The sequence below is a fragment of the Myotis yumanensis genome, unplaced genomic scaffold, assembly GCF_028538775.1.
Source record: "Myotis yumanensis isolate MYYU_CA2020_CCGP unplaced genomic scaffold, mMyoYum1.0.hap1 SCAF_3, whole genome shotgun sequence".
NCBI lineage: Eukaryota > Metazoa > Chordata > Mammalia > Chiroptera > Vespertilionidae > Myotis > Myotis yumanensis.
In genome coordinates, this window is record NW_027223754.1 from 57,427,727 (window position 1) to 57,451,100 (window position 23,374).

The following is a 23,374-nucleotide window of genomic DNA, read 5'->3' on the forward strand; positions in this document are numbered from 1 at the left end:
ACTCAAATGTGCCGAACAGTAGTAAATGCAATCATAAAGATATAACCACAATGGCAATAAAAGGAAAGAATTAATTCAGGGAAGAAGAGATGGAACATCATGGATACGTGAAATTTTAAAATGTATACAAGGAGCATCCATTGTGGTTAAAACATAGTGAGAAATATGGAGAAGTGGTATAAAATGAAGCTCAAAACACAGCTTGGAGGTAAATTGTGAAAGGCATTTATTCTCTTGCCAACATTTTTTTTGTTTTCTTCTATAAAGCTATCAGAATTGATATTTTATCTTATTTATTGGTTTCTGAATGTATTTTATTGCTATGGAAAATGGAATAAAAGAAATGAAATTACTATGGTAAATGCTGGACAACATATTTAAATTCTGATTTTCTGATTATAGTATGTAATAGGTAGTAGATTTAAAATCTCTTTCACTTCAGAAAAAAGGGGAAAGAGAATACCAATCAGATGAGAACTGAAATCTTAATATGAAAATGTGCTTTACAATATATTCATTACATTTGTAACTGACCCAAATAATAAGTTGACCATGTTTATTGCACTTATTAATTCAGAATGTCTTCAGCTTTAGGGTGAAGTAAGACGTCAAAACTATTTAGTGAAGTCTATATTCTGATTAAGAATATGTGTGCTGAGTTGTTTATTCATTCAAAGTAATCACAGCTAGTAATAATCTGTCTTATGTGTATGTATCTTATTTAATCATGAGAGAGTCCAGAGCATTTGGCAAACTAAAATGATTCAGTGTTCAGCCATAAGAATAATTGCTATTTTACGGAGTGAAATAGCATAATATAACCCACAGAAACCTGAAAAAAATCTTAAATATACATGTGTTAAAATATATGTTTTAAAATAAATACTGTGAGTTCAAATTAATGATCTTGTTTATATACAGAATAGAAACTCAGAGCATCTTAATAAAGCCAGAAGGGACCTTGACAATCACCTTCCCCAACCACTTCATTTTACAGATGAGGAAACTAATTTTTACGATTTTGATTTCTTGCTAGTTCCTATTGCAACCTTACTTTCATGCCATTGCTTGCAAAAATGGTATCATATTATTTACTAAAGTGACATTAAAATTACATATTAGTGAATTTGTATTACCACCACCACCACCACCCAATTCAGAAATTTAGATTCTAAAAGCTCCACCTATAAACTACTCAAGGTGGTGCCAAGTATTTTGCCAGGAGGTATTTCTGAGAGTCAGAAATGGGTTAAGGTGAAGAGTGCTAGTGGTGAGGAGTGGTAGCAGTGTAAAATTGCGGTGCCCCCATCCCTATGGTACCTCCTGAATTGTACAAATGTGCTTGCCACTCTTTATGCTAGAGAAAGAGCTAATGATAAGCTCTTTGTCATCATTTGGAGGCTGCAAAAAAACATCCAAAATACATAATTCCCCCGATGGTTGTCTTGGCATTTGAATGGGGGACTATTTTTAACCCCTGGTTTCACCTGCTGACTCTGCTGTGTTAAGAGCAGACCCTGAAGTTCAGAGAACCATCCAACTATGCTGGCTAATTTCAGGAAACTTCTCCTTGCCCCTGCTTTGTTACTTTCTTTCAATAAAAGTGTTGATTTAAACTCCTTCTGTATGCTACCTGCTATGTTTTGGGTTTTATCTTCTCTTCCCCATCTCTTTTGCACATCTAGGTTCTTTCTACTCTAAAAGTCCCAGCTGACAAATCCTCTTATGTTTTCATCATTCCATCCAGCACTGAGGGTAAACTCAGGGTGTCTTTTCCATCTATAACTCACTTAATTTTACATGACCATCATTTGTTACTTAACTGTTTCATGGGTATGTTTGTCTTCTTAAATTAGGTTATAAGCTTCTAAAGGGAAAAAACCTATAAGTGTTACATAGTCCCTCAGCACCTACAAGCATCCTAAGGACATCTTGGGGCCTCAATAAATAAATCTCGATGCTAAACCATGGATTTTGTTTACACTGCTTAGCTAAAGTCTGCCTACACAGTGACTTGTTTAAAAAATGAATATCCCAATATTTTAGAATGTAATGAAAATGACTAATAGGAGATAAATTTGATTAAAATCAAACCTTTCAATTATTATTCAATAAATTTTCTATTTATAGAGTTAAGGCCATAGATTCATTCACAGTGCTTTAAACTCACTAAAAAAAGAGCTGCCCTAAAATATATTAAAAGAACATTTTTCTATATTAAAAAATCAACAAATATTTAATGAATGAAGTAAGAACTACTTTCTTAATTATTCTAAGAATAATTAATAATGAAGAGAGGCAGTGAAGTGCAATGTCAAGAATATGGGCTTTTGGTTTAGATGGACAAAGGATGAGGTTTCAGCTCACTCATTTACTAGATTGTCCTATTAAATCTGTGTTCTTATGTATAAAAGAGAGAGAATAATATGTCCCTCATTGGTTTTAAGAAACTTAAATGAAAAGAGAAATGTAAACTACTTAGTATGGAGTATGTCAAGTATCTGTTGAGCTAAAACTCAGATAGAAGTTTTAGCTGTGCATGCTTAATATGGGTGTTTGTAACACCACTACATTGATAATGTCTACATCAAACACACATGCACTGATACCTCTTGTATGTATCCACATGCATGGGGAAAGAGAAAGGTTTGCTCAGTGCCTCCATAGGATGTGAGAAGAGGGATAAGGATGGAGAAGTCAGCATGGTATTGGTTTATTACAGTGCTAGCCTTCAAATACCGCCACCAACGGTATTTGATCTTTCTCTTCTGTATACACATGACGCTACTCACATTACTAGTAAGAGAAGGAGTCTCTTTGAAACTGAGCTGGCCTTGTGACCTGCTCTGACTAATAGAACATGGTGGAAGTGATATTCTGGGACTTTTGAGCTCAGTCCTTAAAGGGTATGTCAGCTTCTGTGTTCTCCTTTTTGGAAAATTCTGGTATGGAAGCCAGATATCATGTAATGATGAATCCCAGTCTAGCACAATAAGTAGAGGCCATATGGAAAGAGGCCCTGGAGAATTAGAAACCATTTTTTATGTTCTAGTTCTAGCTAAGCACCCAGCTGAATGAATTCACATAAATGATCCCAACCAATATCACATGGAGCAAAAGAACTGCCCATTATGGCAGTTCTGTCCTGCCTTAATTTCTGACTCACAGAATCTTAAGAAATGATACTTATTTTAAGACTAAGTTTGTGGGTGGTTTGTTAGACATGGATTGGTACTCAAAACAACTAAGCATACCTAAAAATTATATCCAACCTTTATGGAAAAGAGGTATTTCTCCCACCTATGCAGAACTCAGAATTGCTCTCATTCACTGAGGCCTCGATGATATATATCAGTTATGTTTTGCAATGTGAGGATATAAAGCCTTGGGGACCAGAGGGCACTGTACCCTGAAAGTGGCAGCAGCATATCCAGAGGCAGGAGAGCAGTGGCCTCCAGATAGCAATTTCAACAAGGAGGCTGGTGCAGAATTACAAAAGCACACCTGAGCATGAGTAAGCCTTCCTCAAAACCTACCACAAACAGTGGAGAAGAGGACTGAGAGAAGATGTTCAGGTACTGTGGGGTGGCAAGCCAGTAGGTGTATGAATATTAGCTTCACCTTTGAGCCAACTAACCTGGGGGGAAGGGGTGACTACATTGCATAAATGTAGCTCCTTGAAGCTATGGCATGGTGCATGTGGATTATAGGAGTGGAGGGAGGACATAACTCAATTAATGCTGGTCCCATTGTTTGCTTGTATCTGTTAGAGCTTATTTTCTGTGTTGTAATTATTTATTAACTTGCTCCTTATTGAAGATTGGGACTCTCTCTATACCCCTAACAAATGGAAAGCCACTGGTATAGTAGCCATTCAGAAAACATTAGTTCCCTGTCCCCTACACCTATTGGGACATCCCATGCCTGTCTCTACTCTTGTTTCTAGCAACATGGCCATGTGCTCTGGGCTATCAATGATAATAAGTAAGGTGTGTTTGGCACCTGAACATTTTTCAACGTTCTAGCAAAAAACATTGAAAACATTTAGAATTTATCTCTACAGAGGGATGTAAGTATTATAATTTTGACCTCTCAGCAGAAAAGGAAGATTCAGAGAGATTGTGCATCTTGTGTGTGGGCTTTCTCAGGGTCAGAAGAGGCTGGATAAGAGTGTAACAGCCTTGTCCAGCAGGTCAGGAGTATCAGCCAGGGTATGATCCAAGACACGATTGCATTTCCAGGAACCTGTCTTGAAACTGGGAGGTTTCTAAGGTGAAGTGTGAGGTGAATAAGCATCTGACGCAGTGATTCGGAGAGAAGGGAGCAGACCTGGGCCCCATGTACCAAGGTTGCTTTGAGTAGATGTACGACTTTGTTAATAGCAGGACTGCCCATGTAAATGGTTTGCAGAAAGAGTTTTATTTTTTTTAAATTTATTTTTATTGATTTTTTTACAGAGAGGGTTAGAGAGTTAGAAACATCAATGAGAGAGAAACATCCTTCAGCTGCCTCCTGCACACTCCCTACTGGGGATGTGCCTGCAACCAAGGTACATGCCCTTGACTGGACTGGAACCTGGGACCCTTGAGTCCGCAGACTGATGCTCTATCCACTGAGCCAAACCAGTTAGGGCATACAGAAAGAGTTTTAAAGGCAGAGATGTGTGGCTGCTTAAAGAAGTCTGACAGTATGGAAGGGCCTAGTAGTGCATGAGACTCAGGAGGCCCTCAAACTTGTGCAGTTCCTCCAAGCTCTCATAATGTGTGCTTCTCCCAAGTCATGGCATCCTGCTACAACCACAGATGGGCCCTGCCTCTGAGTCCCAGGCTGCCACTTGGCAACTATGAAATCTTGGGTCACTTGACCTCTCTGTTGCCTAGCTTCCTTCCTTGTAAACTGGTGTTATGCTCTCTGTCTCATATGGAGAAGAGTGCATAAAGAACACAAAGCCCTGATTTTCGTGCCTGGTGAGAAAGGCCTTTCTACACATTAGCTCCTCTAATCTCTCCAATGGCAGCAGAAAAAGACTCTGACTGCCCTATAATGTTGTTACATATTCATAATGAAAAACTTTAAATAGAAAATATTTTCCCCCTCCAAATTACACACAGCCCTGAAGACTCTGAGCCTCTTGGAAAATTGACTCTAGAAGGAAGCTATTGCAGCAGGGGCCGGAAGTTAAGGGTAACCAGGCCAGCAGGGAAGGGCAGTTGGGGGCAATTGGGCTGGCAGGGGAGCAGTTAGGAGTCAATCAGGTTGGCAGGGGAGTGGTTAGGGGGTGATCAGGCTGGCAGGCAGGCGAGCAGTTGGGAACCAGCAGTCCGGGATTGTGAGAGGGATGTCCAACTGCCGGTTTAGGCCCGATCCCAGATTGGAGAGGGTGCAGGGTGGGCTGAAGGACACTCCCTCCAATGCACGAATTTTGTGCACCGGGGCTCTAGTATATAAAATAAAGTGTTATAGCAAACATTAAACAATTCCTTTGTTCTCAAAGATGTGAGGATATGAGACAAAATCCCCATCATCTCCTTTGGGATGTGGAAAATGTGGTGTGAATTGGCTTTCCTTATGACAGCTAGGACACCACTCCTTAGGACAGTTTTTTATTAATGCCACCTTAAAGTCACTTAATATTTATTGGCAGTTAGTAATTTCAAATTCCTTTTTGCAGTTGAGGATATTATTTTGCATATTGAATTGCCTTATCTATCCTAAGTCACCTGCATCCCACTCCCAAAAGACAGCCAGAAATAGAATTATCTTCTAATTTCTAGGTATCAGGAATGTCTCCCATTGGATGTGAATATCAAGTACTTATGAACCATAAAGCCTAGTGTTTATATGAACACCTATCTTAATTAAGCAGCGGTTTATAAAAAGAAGAAATGAAGCAACATTGGCTGTGTGCTTAATATGAACCAATTATTAATCTAATATATTTATGTAAATAATCTACATTTTAATCCTCAAAATACCCTTCAAAGTAGATATTACAATACTGAATCTATAGATCAGTAAACTGAGTCTAAAATAATCATAACATTAGCTAACACTTATTGAATACTTACTATGAGACAATTATTGGGCTAAGTGCTTTACATTTACATTGCAAAGGGCATATTGAATCCTTATAACAACTCTAGGAAGGAGGTGTCATTATTATCCTCATTTTCAAGATGAGGAGACAGTGGCTTACATAAGCTCACTAACTTTCCCAACTGCCCTACCCTGTTGGCATGGTCACCCCTAACTGCCCTCCCCTGCTGGCCTGGTAGCCCTTATCTGCCCTCCCCTGCCAGCCTGGTCATCCCTAACTGCCCTCCCCTGCTGGACTGGTAGCCCTTATCTGCCCTCCCCTGCCAGCCTGATCACCCACAACTACCCTCCCCTGCCAATATCTTGTGGCAGACATCTTTGACCACATGGGGCAGCCATTTGTGTGAAGGCGTGAGGGTCAATTTGCATATTACCTCTATTATATAGGGTAAGTTAGGCTACATGATAAATTCTGGTGTGGTTCAAAGATTGATGAAAATAATATTTCAAACTGACATAATGTGCTTTCAATTTTGTTTTCTACCAAATCAGCAATATAAAAACTCTATGAGAGGTAGACAGAACTCAATGAGAAGACATACTTCCTGGTTCTCAGAAGTTAGTCAATTTGTGGATCCAAGAGCTGAGTTCTCTCCATTAGGCTGGAACACAAGCTTTTCACTATTTAAAGGTCTACTTTTATAATACATGCCAGTTCTTGCTATGCCGCAATCATGCACTTCTGTGTTCTTATCATATCATCTAGATTGCAAAGAAACTTGGCCATGCATTTCCTGACAAAATATGTTATTTCCCACTTTGTAGTACAACAGCTTGTATTAGACTTTGATCATCAGCTTGTAATAATTTTAAAATAGTTACTCACCTTTATATAAAGAATTGCAGAATAAGCATTGTTCTCACAGTGAATCTTCTACATAGAAAGTACCCAAGAGGTAAAATATTGGCATCTAAAATTAAAAGAATAAAAAATGCATAAGCTGTTTAATGTACAGATAAAAGGAGAATTCAAAGTTTTCTTCACAAGGAATTCATTTTCTAAGAAACAACTTCAATTAAAATATCTGATAAATAAAAGCAGAGGATTTTAAAGCATTTTGACAAAAGATTTAATAATTTAACATTTTTCTTCTTTTTCTTTGAACGATTGTAAAAATGTAAATCTCATTTACTTAAATGCGATAATGTAGCCCCGCAGAATTGTTCTTAAAATGAATAAGATTCTTAAATTTATTTTGTTGAACAAGACTGGAGACTTAAAATGTAACAAAGAAAAATAAAATCTAAAGTATTATGGAATGAAATCAAGTATATGATTGACATGAAGTTATAAGGAGAGATCCATATACTAATGAAGAAGAATTCAGAAAGAAGAATCAAACTCCGTAGATAAATGGGTCAGGCAAATATCTCACCCTTGTATCATTGTAGGACAGAAGGGAAGTTTTCAGCCAATATGTACTAGTTTGTTACCTACCACATGCTTGCATCCTGTACTTAGAAATAGGAACCAGGAAAGGAAAGGAGTCTGGATCTTTCTTGCTGTTGACAGGATTTTTTCTATTGTCCCTGAGGTGTCCTACACAGAGCAAGTGCTCTAGTGGGTTAGAGAAGAGGATAGAGCAACATGTGAGCACTTCAACTGGCTGTGGATAAACATCTACCAGTGTATTTGTCATGTACTTCGATCTGCTATGGTCAAGCGATTTCCAAGAGACAGTTCTGGCTCCCCAAAGCTGCTTAATTACAAGTGCTTTCTCCAGACACAAGGATGAGTGTGAATAATAATAATAATGTAGACAATAACCAAAAATTATTCCACAAATAAATACTTATTTATCAACTCTTACATCAAGAAACTGAGCTTCTACTGTAATCCTATTTGCTGTGATCAAAAAATTATCAAATAAATAGCATGAAGAAATGGAGTGAGAGGACATGTGATAGAATAAAAGAGACTTAAATCACAGCACCAAATAAATGCAAAACTTGTATGAACCCTAACTTGAACAAAGTAACTAGGAAAAAAACATATTTGATAAACTTAAACATGAGCTGGCATTAGATAATTTTTAAAATATTGTTGATTTTGTTAAATGCAACAAAGGTATTGAAGTTATATTAATGAAAGAGGGAAGCTGCTGCTGGCAGCCAGGGGAAGGAAGACCTACTCTTGCATGAATTTTGTGCATAGGGCCTTTTATTTGAAATAAAAGTGAGGACAGGAAATCACTCCAGAGACCATACCTTCTAACTATGGTTCCATATTATTTTCCATATTAATTTTTAAAGACTCCAAGAGTACATATTTGAGAGCCTGGACTTTCCTCAAGTCAGTCTCTGTTCTGATGACTTTCTGGTTCTCACACTTCATAGCCTGCTTACCTGATCCCTGTCTAAGTCCCAGGGTATACTAGCTTCTGAATACTGAGATTCAAGAAATCTATATCCTTACCATTCATTGGCTTTTAAAAAAATGTTTGAACTGTGGTTCCTTGACCTTCAGACGATATTATTTGAATCTCCTCATCCTGATCTGAGAGCAGGACTAGCTACATAATTTGTAGGACCAGTGAAAAATAAAAACATTAGGATCCTTATTAAAGAATTAATAAGGAATTTTCCCAGCCAATGTGGCTCAGTGGTTGAGCGTCAACCTCTGAATCAGGAGATTTGATTCCCAGTCAGGGCATATACCCAGGTGGTGGACTCAATCCCCAGTGTGGGGCATACAGGAGGCAGTCTTTTGATGATTCTCCCTCATCATTGCTGTTTTTATCTCTTTCCCACTCCCTTCCTCTCTGAAAGCAATATATATAGATATATATATAAAATGATTTTCAGAGCATTGAAGCAAGTGTGGGTTGCTTTTGAGTGTGAGGCATTGTGTGATGCCACAGGTTGTACACCCATGATGCATTGTCTGAGTACTCTAGATTACAGAGTCTAGATTGGTGTATCTATAGAGTATTACATAGTGTGGAAAACATTCAATTCTGCATAGCTCAGATAAGGGAATAAATAAATGGGTGAAATAGGCTCTTTGTAAGCATTTTAATGAATGAAAGCATTAGTAAAACATTTGTTTCTGACATTTATATGTATAGTAGCAACAAATCCAAGAACTAAAAATTATTTTCAAAGTTCATCTTTCGATATGATAATAGAGAATCTAGATAGTCTGAACATATTTCAGTCAATGATTCCATGGACTTGGCTAGAGTTCCATATCAAGTCATTGAAGACATGCTGCTTGCTCTCATTAGAAACAGTTACCTACCAGGCTTCAAGCCATTGACTGCTGGTCCCTTCTAGCCTTTCTATTAGAGCTCATTGTTTTTGGTTCATTTAGCTTTCTATCCCACAAATGAGTATGATCAGTGATCACATCTGCTTATCAAAACAGCCCAGGCAATGCTGTAAACTCAGACTAACTACATGAGCAATATCTCTGCCCTGAGGGAGGAGAAAGAAAGGTGGTGAGAGGAAAGATGGGCAGAGGAGTGAGAGTATTTAACTTCTCTATATTAGATGCAATGATTGTAATATAAATAAGAAATGGTCTCTCACCTCAAGGGGCTTGCCACTGGTAGAGAGAAACAGATATATACACAAATATTTGCCAAAGTATTCTGGGTGCTAGGCTATACTGCTCTAGTTTATTTTTTCAGTTGCCTTCACCTTACTCCTTCTTGCTCTTTCCACTGCCACCCTACCCCCTTCCCCATACTCACTCCTCTATCACTACCAACTTCAAGCAACAATTCTGAATTTAGTTAAATAAAATAGATGCCCTCCTTATAAATCTGTCAGAGAGCACTATTCTGATTGCTTAAGATGTGGAGCCCAGACAAACAAGCAGAATTTCTTTTGGCAAAGAAATAGCATTAAAGGCTTAGCCAGACTTCCTCATGGGAGAAAATGGCAGAGTTCTATCACTCGGGTGTGCAAACAGACAGGGAAGAAGGCCAGATGCTGTCCCCACACACCTGTCAGCTTTGCTGCTCTGGAGACTGGGAGCTCTTTGAAAGCTCTGACCCACCATAAGGTGTCACACTATCTAGATTTGTCCTGTGGTGGCAACAGGCTCTCAATAAATACGAGATGAGACAGAGGGGATACTTGTGACCCTCAGGAGGTTTTGGAGGAAAGCACTGTAAAGTCAAGGTTTCCATTTGAGATCAATGTCCATTGATTTATATGTTCAAAACATAATCCAGGGTTGAAACCTAAGGACTGCATTCATAGCTCTTATTTTTCATTACCATGTTAAAGAATTTCCTTTCTGCCATTTTCCACCAGTACTTTCTCGTTGGTCACTTGTCTTATCCACCTGTTTTCTAGCTGTGATAGACATTGATTAAAAGAAGCAGTAGAGATCAGTAGAAGGATAGGGTTTTTACAATTTTTTGCCTAAATGTTAGGTGCCATTCTCTTATTCCCTTCTCACCTGTGCTTGTGATTGCAAGATTACCTGTTTTTCTGGAACGTCCTTGTAAAGGAAACCACTCATTTCCCAAAGTACAGGGTGTCACTGTCTTCTGAGTAACTGTTTCACCAAGTGCCAGATAACCTAACTGGGTGAAATCCCAGGGAGCAAAGACCTATGTGCCAGTCTTCCTCACACACTGTCCAGACAAGGGCAGAAAGTGAGAATAACAAATGGTGTGAAAGAGAAACACCATGTTTAAAATATAGGCCAAGAATTTTGTGAGTAATCTTCTATAACCAAATTTACACAATCCCCACACAACGAAATTGAAGCAACAAACTGAATTAAAGTTAAAAAAATAATGAGGTATTTTCTCCTCTTTGGTTCCCTATTTAGTGGTAAAGTGGATATATTCTAATTATCTGGTAAACTTGTTCCCTCTGCACCAGCAAATTGAACTGTTCAGGGATAGGATGGTTTCTGAATTACCTGAACTGCTTACCCACACTAATCATGAATATTTATGAAATCTGAACTTCACTTTGTGCTCTGTAAACATAGCCTGAATTATTCAGATTGTTTGTCTATACTGTAATAAATGGAAAATTCTCCTTGTACCTTATTTTTAGTATTAACAAATAAGCACTATACTGTTTTGGGTATAAGGGCAAAATAAGACAAAGGCATTCACATCCCTTTATTATAGCTCCCATTTGCCATGTTTGTATCTGTGAAATGATTTGTTTATGTTAAACATATATTTTGTGTTTGATGGTTCAATGGCGTTTAACCTATGGCTAGGCTTCAAATTAGTTAAGCCTTTAAAACATATCAGTGATTGTGTAATTCAATCAGATAGCCTAGCAGGAGATTAATTGGAAACATATGTGTCACAGTGGCATCCCAAGTCTTCCGACCATAGAAGAGAAAGGGATTGGCTCTTGTGCTGCCCAAAGCAGCATGGGCAGAGCAATGGGCAGCGCCTTCATGCAGCTGACATGGGCCCATTAGCAGGGGACCCCAGGAATAGGCTTCAACTGAACATTTAAAAAATTAGGCTTAATTAGAGCAGCAAGAAAATAAGACTAAATGATTTGTTATTTTATTCCAAAGTCCATGTATGCTTGTGTGCATGTGTATATACATAAATATATGTAAAAGTATATTTTATGTTCTTCAGCATAGTACCTTCAAGATAGCTACAGCATACCAATAAAAGAAAGCGTGTTTTATTTTTCAGGTTTTTTCACACTTCTGCAGGCAGCTGAATGGCAGTTCCTCTGGTGTGAATTGGTTTGTTTCTGGTTTCACTGTGCAATGAGATCAATTGTCGAGATGATATGAATAGACAGGACGTCCACTTCCTGAGTTGCTTGTGGACTATATTGTAGTTGTAGACTAAGAGAGGGGTAGAGCAAGTGGGTTGGATTTTCTGGGCTCTTAACAATAACAGGGTACTTAAACTCTAAGAATTGATTTTTAAATAAAGAGAGTAGAGCTAAGTCTAGTCAAAAGAGGTGTCATATTTAAATCCAAATGCTTTGCGTTCTATACATTTTGTCTTGCTGCATTTGGTGTTGTTTAGATGTGGTATTTGTGTTATAATTTATATTATTTAGTGGGGATAAAAAGAAGAAAAACTTCTTTTATGAGATTTGCTGCAGAATTTCCATAGATAGCTATCACCATGTGATAATTTGTTAGTCCTAGAGGTTGTAGGCTGGAAATGATGACCCTAGTCAGCTGTGAAAGCAGGGACTCTGCAGATCACCTGGGGATATTGTTACTGTTGTAATTAGCTAGTTATTAATATTAATAATAGGAGAGGAGCAAAAGGAAGGCCAGACATTATAAGCATAGTCATCTGGGCAGCTTCACCAGGAAGCTGTAACTTTACACTCCCCAGGGAATCACCGGTCCATTCCCTGCAAGTTTTCAGACTAGACCCTTCCCACAAAGGAATGAGAATGGAAGCTTTGATGTACTCCTGGTGAAGGGTTTGTAACCAAAAAGAATTTCCAACTGGATAGCAAAAAATACATATATTTTTAAAAGCTCAAAAACAGAGAGTCTATTATTGAAGGCCCTTTCATACTCTTCACTTGCCAAAGCAATTTCCACTATCTTTTTCAATATGGAAATCAGTTTATAAGTTAACCTTTTTAAAAAAAATATGTTTTTATTAATTTTAGAGAGAGAAGGGAGATGGATATAGATATAGAACACTGATGAGAGAGAAACATCAATTGGCTGCCTGCTTGCCCCCTACTCGGGATTGAGCCCACAACCCAAGCATATGCCCTGACAGGGAATTGAACGGGCAGCCTCTTGGTTCATGGGTTAATCAACCACTGAGCCAGGCTAACTTAGCTTTTTTATATTAAGAAACTATAAATATCTTTTTGGCAAGAAAAGTCTATGGTTTCAAGTCTCAGGGAAACAGAAAGACTGCTCTTTATGTAGGCACTTTAAACTCATCATTCACATCCTATTTCAGATTGATACAATATTTTATAATATAATGTGTTGTAACTACCCTTCTCTTTTTTATAAGATATAATTCTTATAGACTATTTAATTGTAGATATTTTGACTTGTGACCTTAAGAGTATAAGGTCATTTTGAATCAATTTAAATAATTCCTTAAATGTACCCTAACCATTATGTTGCACAACCAGATCTAATATAAAATAATATTGAATGTCAACTGTAATTGAAAAAAATTCACCAATGGGGGAAAATAAAATAGCATTTCTTTTTCTAAATATATTTTTATTGATTTCAGAGAGGAAGGGAGAGGGAGAGAGAGATAGAAACATCAATGATGAGAGATAATCATTGATTGGCTGCCTCCTGCACGCCCCACAATGGGTTCAAGCCCGAAACCCGGGCATGTGCCCTTGACCAGAATCGAACCTGGGACCCTTCAGTCTTCAGGCTGACACTCTATCCACTGGGCAAAACTGGCTAGGGCACATTTCTTTTTTTTTTTAAGTTATTTTAAACCAAATCTTTAAAAGTTTAGTTAAAAAATCACAATGAAATAAAATATTGACATATACATATTCCATTAGATTTTTTTCACCATAATCAAATTTATTATTCCAATGGCACTAATACAGCTTTAAGGTGCTCGCGATGACATTGCACAAGAATTTCCTGCCTTCTAGCTTCTGTCCAAACAGAAATGTCTACTTACTTGTTCTTTCCCCCTTTCTGGAGGAAAATCCACTGTGGAACATTTACCCAAATAAACCTCTTAATGCGTTTTAATTAATTAATTATTTTTTTTTTTTTGGACATTTGAGGTTTTTTTTGTTTGTTTGTTTTTTCAGAAATAAAAGTGTTGGTTCCCACCTCCCCGATCAGCTAAATAAGTCCCTGTAGCCAGGGAATTTCTGTTGCCTCTGAAATCTTGAAATAAATATTGAAAGAAACAGCATCAATTGTTCATGTTGAGCAATGGCACAGAGTGGCCCCAGAACCAGTCAGGTGAGTGGCACTGTGCCTGGACAGTCTCAAGATGTTGTGGAGAATGAAAGTTTGTGTGGCAAGCTGGCATGGCCATGGCTTACTCAGCCCCACATTGGGCGCCACTTGTGCCACGCCAGCAAGGCCAAGGGTTAACCTGAGGAAAGGTAGGGGGTGGTGAAGGATTTAGAAAAGACAGACAAGAGAACGAAAGCTGAGTCTTGGCTGGATGCTGCTCTCTGATGGAGGGACAGCGACAGTACCCGCAAGCCAACTCTTTATTTTATAGGCAGATTCCACTAGGTAAAGTAAGGGTGTGGTTAAGATGTTTACAATCTTCTAATCTACTCAATTACATGCACCTGAACTCTATCAAGCCCACATTACTCAGACACGTGGGGCCACATGTCTTGCACGGGACTTGCAAGTGGCAATGAGAGGACTGTGCCCTCTCATCAGTCTGAGGCTTGAACCTGTCCAAACACTGTAGCCGTTCTCCACAGGTTTGTTGTGGTTGATCATGAGCCGATGAGGGGGTGGCCCCTGGGTGGCAGGCTGCAGGAAGGGCAACCTACAATTTGTCCAGAAAGTGTTCCAGGGCTGGGATGCCTTCCTTCAGGCCTTTGTGCTTGCATGTCTCAGCCACCACCTGGCTGGGGCGGCTGGTGCTGTCAAAGAGGTCTCCCGGCAGGATCTACCAATGGTCAAACACACACTGTGGAAAAGCCTGGCCACCTGTGTTGGATCTCATTTTGGCGGCGAAGCCAAAGGACTAAATGTTGGGCAGGTAGGCCTTCACAACAAACATGGGGGTGCCAGCCACCTGGGAGTCCTCAAAGACATGGCCCTGCTTCCTGTTCAGGGCTCTGTAGATACCACCAACCACTTGCTCTGGACACTGGATTTCCACAAGATGGATGGGCTTCATGAGTAGGACTGAGCAGTTAGCACACTGGTGTAGAGGCAGCACCAGGCTGTGGAGATGATCTGGCCACCCCGGAGGTGGATAGCATCAGCATGCAGTGTTACATCATGGACATCGAAGCATACACCTTGCATGTTCTCCTCACACAGTGCCCTCTCTTTTGTGACCCACTGGAAGCCTGCCTCTATGCTGTCCTTGATCTCATTGAGATACTGCACAACTTTGGTGATATCAGTAATGATATTGGGCCCAATGCCAACGGGCCTGAAGCACCAGATCTTTCAGGCATCAGCCACATCCCACTCGTACTTCTCAGCCAAATATCAGCCCGCTGCTTGAGCTCCTGGCAGGCAGACACTTCACCCTTGTCAATGCCCTCAGCCAGTCTGTTGGGGAAGGGCCGCGTCCTCATGTACAGTTGATTGTGTTTATTGGGAGACTTGGACAGGCAGAGCACATTCGACTCCTCACTGATTGTCTCATGGTAGGACACAACAGGATTGGATTGCTTGGTGAAAATGTAGACATGGTCCTCCTCCAGGTCTTTCAGGCAGATCTTCAGGTGCAGCTCACCAGCCCCAGCAATGATGTGCTCCCCTGACTCCTCAATGATACACTGCACCATAGGGCCTACTTGGCCAGCCGCTTTAAACCCTCCACCAGCTTGGGCAGGTCAGCCAGATTTTTAGCCTCACAGCAACCCTGATGACAGGGCTCATGCTGAACTTTATCACCCGCATGTTGGGAGCGTGCTCGAAGGTAGTGATGGTGCCTGTTTTCACAAGGAACTGGTCCACATCCACCAAGCCCACGATGTTCCCACAAGGCATGTCCTCCATGGGCTCCACATAATGGCCCATCATCAAGATTGTTCTCTGGATGGGCTTCAGGCACAGGTTCTCCTTCTTCCCTGGTGTGTAGTTGGGCCTCATGATCCTGACCTTCAGGCCAGCGGACACCAGCCCTGAGAAGACTCGGCCAAAGGCATAGAACCGCACCATTTTGGTAATGTACATCATAAGGAGTCTTTGGGGGTCACAGCTTTTAATGCCCATGGCTGCCTCATCGTTGGGGGTGGGGGTGCCTCATACAGTGGTACTTCTGGGCTGTCACAGGGGAGGGCAGGTGGATGGTGATCATCTGCAGCAGGGCATCACCAGCAGCGCATCACAGCCTTCAGAAGTGGTTTGCCTTCTTTGTCCTTATCTTCACTGTCCAACTTGATGTCCAGTTTTTCAATCAATTTTCCTGTCTCTTTCTTGAAATTCATGATAGCTTCAGATACCTTGAAGAAGGGGTCCAGGATAAGCTGGCAGAATGTCCATGGCAGCTTCTTGCCATCAGGGTTGGTGGCGGACTTTTGAATTTACCATTGGCTGGATCAAAGTACCAGTCACCCCACAGCTTCTTCATCAGGTTCTCCACTTTCCTGGCCCGCTCAGCAGGCCCAGCTGGCCCTCACCCTTGGCAGCAAATTTGACCACATACATCTCTGCAAACTGCTTCAGGGTGAAGGCCCAACCATGGAGACCAGACCCAAAGCCAACAGTCCTGAGAACAGGGTCAGTCATGATGGTGTCCATGGGGTCACTCTTGCTTTGAGTTGCGAGCTAAAATTCGGGTTACGAGCCAGCTTCAGATACCCCACCACTAGTTGGCGCAGCAGAAGTCACAGTGAACGCCACAACATCAGCCCAGCATCACGTGTCTCACTCGTTCACTTTGTGATTTGACATACGACTAATTTGAGTTACGAGCTCCGTCACGGAACGAATTAAACTCATAAGTCAAAGCCCCACTGTATTGGCCTTCTTGTCCATGATTGTCCAGATCTGATCTTCTCTGAAGTTCACCATGGTGGCAGACGGCAGTGGATTCTCCCAGCAGATCTGAGAGAAGGAAATTGCACCGAAGATGTGGCAACAAGGGTGGAAGGACTCCACTAGATTTTAAATTATTGGGTGACTTATTTGAGGAATCAATGTTTCATATTTAAAATGTAACTTTGAAAATAGGAAGCCATTTTTATGGTTCTATTCAAAGGCAGCTTTTAAAAAGATGCCTCTTATTTCAGTTCTTTGTGGTAGGTGGAGACCATAAATATATTTTAACCCTTTGAGTGCCAACCAATATCCTAGGAACTAAGCTAAAATTGCCAAGGCATTTTTGCTGATTTTACAGCAGTTTAGGAAAAAAATTATGAATCGCAAGTAAATGAAGTTACATATTCAATATCTTCCACAAAATCGTCATCTTCACAGTGAGAATTGACATATTTAGCAATATCATCATCGCTGATAAAAGCAGACTTAGAACTGGACACTGTAGGAGGAGTGCAATAGTGCTCCCGGCACTTTTGACGAAAGACAGGAGGAGCGCGATCACGCTCTTCAGCACTCTAGATGTTAAAATAAATAATAGACTATCTATACTAATAAAAGGGTAATATGCTAGTTAGACCGGGTTGACTGGCCATCTTCCGGACATCCAACTTCATTCCGGACAAAGCCATGGTGGTGGGGGCCAAGGCAGAGGCAGTGAGTGGCGATTAGGCCAGCAGGGGAGGGTAGTTGGGGGCCAGATCAAGCCTGCAGGGGAGGGCAGTTGGGAGCGAGATCAGGCCAGCAGGGGAGAGCAGTTGGGGGTGACCAGGCTGTCAGGGAAGGGCCATTGGGGGCAACCAGGCCAGCAGGGGAGAGCAGTTGGGGGCAATCAGGCTGTCAGGGGAGCAGTTAGGAGTGATCAGGCAGGCAGGCAGAGGCAGTTAGGGGCAATCAGGCAGGCAGGCAGAGTGGTTATGGGTGATCAGGCAGGCAGGCAGGTGAGCGATTAGGAGCCAGAGGTCCCAGATTGCGAGAGGGATGTCAGATCCCTGTGGGATCGGGCCTAAACTGGCAGTGGGACATCCCCCAAGTGGTCCCCAATTGGAGAGGGTGCAGGCTAGGCTAAGGGACCCCCCCCCCCCCCACCTGTGCACGAATTTTGTGCACCGGGCCTCTAGTAATCTAATAAATAATAGATTGTACAGTTCACCAAATCTGGGTGAGAAGTAAATGTGAATCATATAGGAAAATCACCACATCTTAAATAACCCCTTTAGAGAAATAGTTTGTTTTGGAGCCTGCTGACTAGCCTGGGGAGGGACAGAAGGGGCCCCCACAGGGGGTACACAGAAACAGACATAGTTGTAGAAGAGATCTCCCCATGTACTCAATGTATCATAGACAGGGCAAAAGCTTCCTCATCATTACAGCCCTTCAGCTTTCCTCACAGACTTCCTGCAGAGACCAGGGACACATTTCTGACAAATTCCCAACAGTTTATTTTCAGATATTTTATTTAAATTGCTTCCTTCTCCTTGTAAAGTACGCAAAAGAAGAGCATTATCCCTTCCCCTCTGTACCTTCTGACTGCTGTTTCAAGGGATAACGAGCAAATTTGGATCGTCATTACAATGCTAATTTGTGCAGCAGACCCTGTTCATTGTCTTGCTATTGTGATCACCAGGACAAGAAGACTGACTCTGGATAAAAATTTTTATTTGGGGCCAGTTGCAAAAATATTCATATATTGAAATGGTAGAATTGTCTACTACTATCCTGTAGAGAGGACTGAAAAACTCATTATGTCTCAGCCACACATCATCTATTATTATCTACTAGAGGCCCGGTGCACAAAATTTGTGCAGGCTACATGGGGTGACCAGGCTGGCAGGGGGGTTAGTGAGGGATGACCAAATGACTAAACAGCAGGCTGTGTGGGGTGACCCTGCGGGGGGTGGGGGGGACCCTCAGCCCAGCCTGCACCCTCTCCAATCCAGGACCCCTCAGGGGATGTCCCTGGGATCAGGCCTAAACTTGCAGTTGGACATCCCTCTCAAAATCCAGGACTGCTGGCTCCTAACTGCTCACCTGCCTGCCTGCTTGATCACCCCTAACTGCCCCTCCTGCCAGCCTGATCACCTCTAACTGCCACCCCTGCCAGCCTGGTTGCCCCAAAGTGCCCCCCTCCCCCCCCCCCCCCCCCCCCCCGCCAGCCTGGTCACTCCATGCAGCCTACTGTTTAGTCATTTGGTCATCCCTCACTAACCTGGTTACCCCATGTAGCCTGCTGTTCAGCCTGCTGTTCTTCACTAACCCAGAGTGCAGGTGAATGGGGTTCCTGGCTGGCAGGCCACTGACAGCAAGCTATTCAACAGCCGATTCTGTGAGGAATGTGGCTCCCTCCTCCCTCCTGTCAGGGTCCGGTTTGAAAGCTGGCTACACCCCCTGTTGGGCCAGACCCAGAGTTCTACCATGCCCTGGCCTCCGCCTCAGCAACCCAGGACTGACTGCCGCTGGGTGCTCCTGGCGCTCTGAGGGTGGGTTCTTCCCTCAGGCCTCGCTGAAAACAGCTCGGGAGGGCACCTCAGGGCCGGTGGACCGATGGAAGTGGGAAAGGTGGCATGGAGGTGGTGCCTGCGCTTCTGATCACTTGCACACTGTGTTTTATACCACAGCGTGTGGCAGCAGCTGTGAAGAGTACCAATCAGAGACTGCAGGCAGAGCTGAAGCAGTGCCTGCAGGCCATCAGGAGCTCTCGCAGCCATTGCTGCAGTGACCCAGGACTCAGTGCCTCCACGCTCCAAGGGCAGGTTCCTCCCTCAGGCCTCACCAGAAACAGCTGGGGAAGGTGCCTCAGGGCTGGTGGGACTGATGGAAGTGGGGGAGGTGGCATGGAGGTGGTGCCTATGCTTCTGATCACTTGCACACTGTGTTTTATACCACAGCAAGTGGCAGCGGCTGTGAAGGTTGCTACGGCAACCCAGCGCTGACTGCAGGACTGATTTCCGGTTGGTCGAGCCTCCGGTCGTTACTGGTCATTATGGACCTAGGGTTTTTTTTTTTTTTTTAAATATATTTTATTGATATTTTACAGAGAAGAAAGGAGAGGGATAGAGAGTTAGAAACATCGATCAGCTGCCTCCTGCACACCCCCTACTAGGGATGTGCCCGCAACCAAGGTACATGCCCTTGACCAGAATCGAACCTGGGACCCTTCAGTCCGCAGGCCGACGCTTTATCCACTGAGCCAAACCGGTTAGGGCCGGACCCAGGGTTTTTATATATTAGGATGCTCAGATGGCATCTTTTTAAAAAGGATATTTTAAATTGTAATCTTTTCTCCTTCAATGTTTTCAAAACAGGCAGCAATTATCCCAAATATTTTTCTGTCTTTTGGAGCTAGAATCTGAGTTTCAAATTTCCCCTTTGGGTGACCTCAGTGTAAATCTTATTGGTAGTGTACATGTAAATATTTAAGATATATCCTAACAGAAATACTAAGGTAGGAGAAAGTAGAGAGAAAAAAAGACCTGGGACAATTGAGGCTTAATTTGAATCTCATAAGAAATATTAGTTCTGAGAACTAATATATAATGTACAGCATGGTGACTACAGTTAGTAATATGATATTGTATACTTCAGAGTTGCTGAAAGTAGATCTTAAGCATTCTTACCACACACCAATAAAGAGTTAACTATTTGAGGCAATGGTTGTGTTATCCTGATCTTGATTGTGGTAATAATTCCACAATCTATATGTATATCAAATTATCACACTGTATACTTTAAGTATATATAATTATCCCCCAAAAATGTGTACACACTTTGAATGATTATAAAGTCAGTGCTTATTAACACACAGTGCAATTTCAAAATTTAAAAGAATCTATAGAAATGAATAATTTTTTTGTCAATGCCTGTTTTCAAATTGATGACCGTTCTGGTCCAGGTTCTGTTGATAACATGAAGCAATGAAGTCACAAATATCAAGAATTACTTCATTAGGTATTTGTCACCCTCAAATCGACTGTTGCCAGTTTTGTACAGTAAAGTTTATCTTTTATGTATCTCCATTAGAAAAAGTCTAGTGGCATTTTAGGATCAATTTTCTTTGTTCAAAGCTTAGCCTTGCTCCACCCATTATTTCAAATCAGTTAAGCCAGAAAAGGAGGGAAAATTAAGTGAGTTATCAGTTGTTAAAGTGTGTATACATTTTTGGGGACACCCTATATTTGTCAATTATTCCTCAATAAAGTTAAAGAAAATTTGGTAAGTATTCATTGAAAGAATGCAAGCATTCTGAGATAATAGCAACCACATTAACAATCTAAATCTCTATAGCAATTTATAGTTTACAACACATTTTCAAATTATGAAGTGTTGGAAACTCTTCTTAGCAGATCAGAAAACTTCTGTAATCTTGAAAATGAAGTAGGATTCTGTAATTCAGGGGGGAATTTGGGAATTTTAGGGAATGGAATTTTGCCAGAAGAAATTTCCTGCTAATATTGCCATTCCACAAGAAAATTGGCCCTCCTTTTTTCCTGCTTAACCTTAAATGGAAGTATTCTTCTTGGTTTCTCCCTTTAGCTTCTTCATAAATACACATTTTCAGTTTCCTTTATGCTCTTGACAGCCAAATCTATATGTCCAGTGTGAACATCCCTCACTCACATAAATATTTACTAAGTGCATGGACCCAATGAAGGGTATAAAAAGTAGAATGAGGATCACTGATTCTAAAAAATTTCTACAAGAACATTTTTCTGACCTAAAGAAAGACCTGAGAAATCACATTACTAGAGCCTTCTGACTGCCAAACAGGAAAAATTGAAAAAAGACCACAACTAAACACATGGGATGTTAGAATTTCAAGGATGAAGATAACCCCCTAAATTTTCCAGAGAGATAAGTAGTTACCAACGGAAGAATAAAAATAAAGCTGACATAAAATTATTCACATAAACATAATGCTTGATGGTGGAAGAAGAAAAGAGCAGTGCCTCTAAATTTTTGAGGGAAAATGTTTTTGAACGTAGGCAGAATAATGGCCCCTAAAGAGGCTCGCAGTCTGATTCCCCAAACCTGTGAATAAGTTGCATTATAATATAACAGAAGTTACTTTGCCGATGGGATCAAGTTTATGGAACCTGAGATGGGGAGATTATCCTGGAATATCCACACTGTCACCATTTTTTTAGAACTTTTTCTGGCTGGGTCAGAGGGACATGCGACAAGAGAAGGGTCAGCGAAATGAGACGTGAGCTTTTGGGCCACCATTGCTGGCTTTACAGATGGAAGCAGGGGGCAAAAAGCCAAAGGATGCAGTGGTCTCTGGACTCCTGAAACAGACTTTAGTTTACACCCAGCAAAAAAAATTGGTCACCTGCCCTGGCTGGTGTGGCTCAGTTGGTTGGGTGTCATTCCATTCACCAAAAGGTTATGGGTTCAATTCCCAGTCAGTCCACATGCCTGGGTTGTGGGCTCGTGCAGGAGGCAGCCTGTCAATGTTTCGCTCTTATATTGATGGTTCCCTCTCTCCTTTTCCCTTCCTCTCTCTCTAAAAAGCAATAAAAAATAATTTTGAAAACAATTTTTTAATGGGCACCTCAGCTTTGTAAGCACAAGGAACTGAATTCTGCCAACAACCTGAATGAGAAGAAAACAGAATATTCCCAGATCCTCAAGAAAGAAATTCAGTCCTGGTGCCACCTCCAATGAGGTCTGTGATGGATGTCTAACCTACAGAACTGTAAGATAAGTAAACTTGGAGGTTTTTTAAAGCTAATTAGGATATTTGCTATAGTCATCTAATCTAATAAAAGAGAAACATGCAAATTGACCGCACCTCTGCTACGCCCCAAACAACGCACACCAACAAATCAGAGTGACTATATGCAAATTAACCCAACCAAGATGGCATCTGGCAGCCATGGAGCTGGAGCAAGCAGGAGGCTTGGTTGCCCCGGCGATAGAGGAAGCCAAGCTTCCCGTCTGCCCTGGCCGGCTGTGGCCTCCACTCAAGGCAACAAAGTTTCAATTATAGAAGATAAATAAATCCCACTGGGAGCTTGGGTGGCTGGGGGCTGTGGCCAGCCTGCAAGCAGCCATCAGCCCCTAACCCAGACTGGCCAGGCACCCCAAGGGGGATCCTTACCCTGAAGGGGCTGTGGCCAGCCTTCAAAGAGCCATCAGCACCTCACCCAGGCTGGCCACACCCTCATGGGGTGAGGGTCCCAGCTGGGGGGCTTTGCCAGCTTGCAAACAGCCATCAGCCACTCACCCAGGATGGCCAGGCACTCCAGCAGGGACCCCCACCCTGATCCGGGACACCCTTCAGGGCGAACCAGCCGGCCCCCACCAATGCACCAGGCCTCTATCCTATATAATAAAAGGGTAATATGCAAACTGACCCTAACAGCAGAAAGACTTGGAATGACTGTTCACTATGACACACACTGACCATCAGGGGGCAGACGCTCAATGCAGGAGCTTCCCCCTGGTGGTCAGTGCACTCCTACAGGGGAAGCTCTGCTCAGCCACAAGGCAGGCTGCCAGCTGCCAGCACAGTGGTGGTGGCGGGAGCCTCTCCCACCTCCTTAGCAGTGCTAAGGATGTCCAACAGCAGCTTAGGCCTGCTCCCCGCTGACAAGTGGACATCCCCCA

The 23,374-nt window shown here is 41.8% G+C and overlaps 1 pseudogene; it reads right to left on the minus strand.

Annotated features, from left to right (window-relative positions):
• Window positions 1-14,531: 14,531 nt before the first annotated feature.
• LOC139006153 (elongation factor 2 pseudogene) lies at window positions 14,532-16,468 on the minus strand (annotated as a pseudogene).
• Between the last annotated feature and the right edge of the window lie 6,906 nt (window positions 16,469-23,374).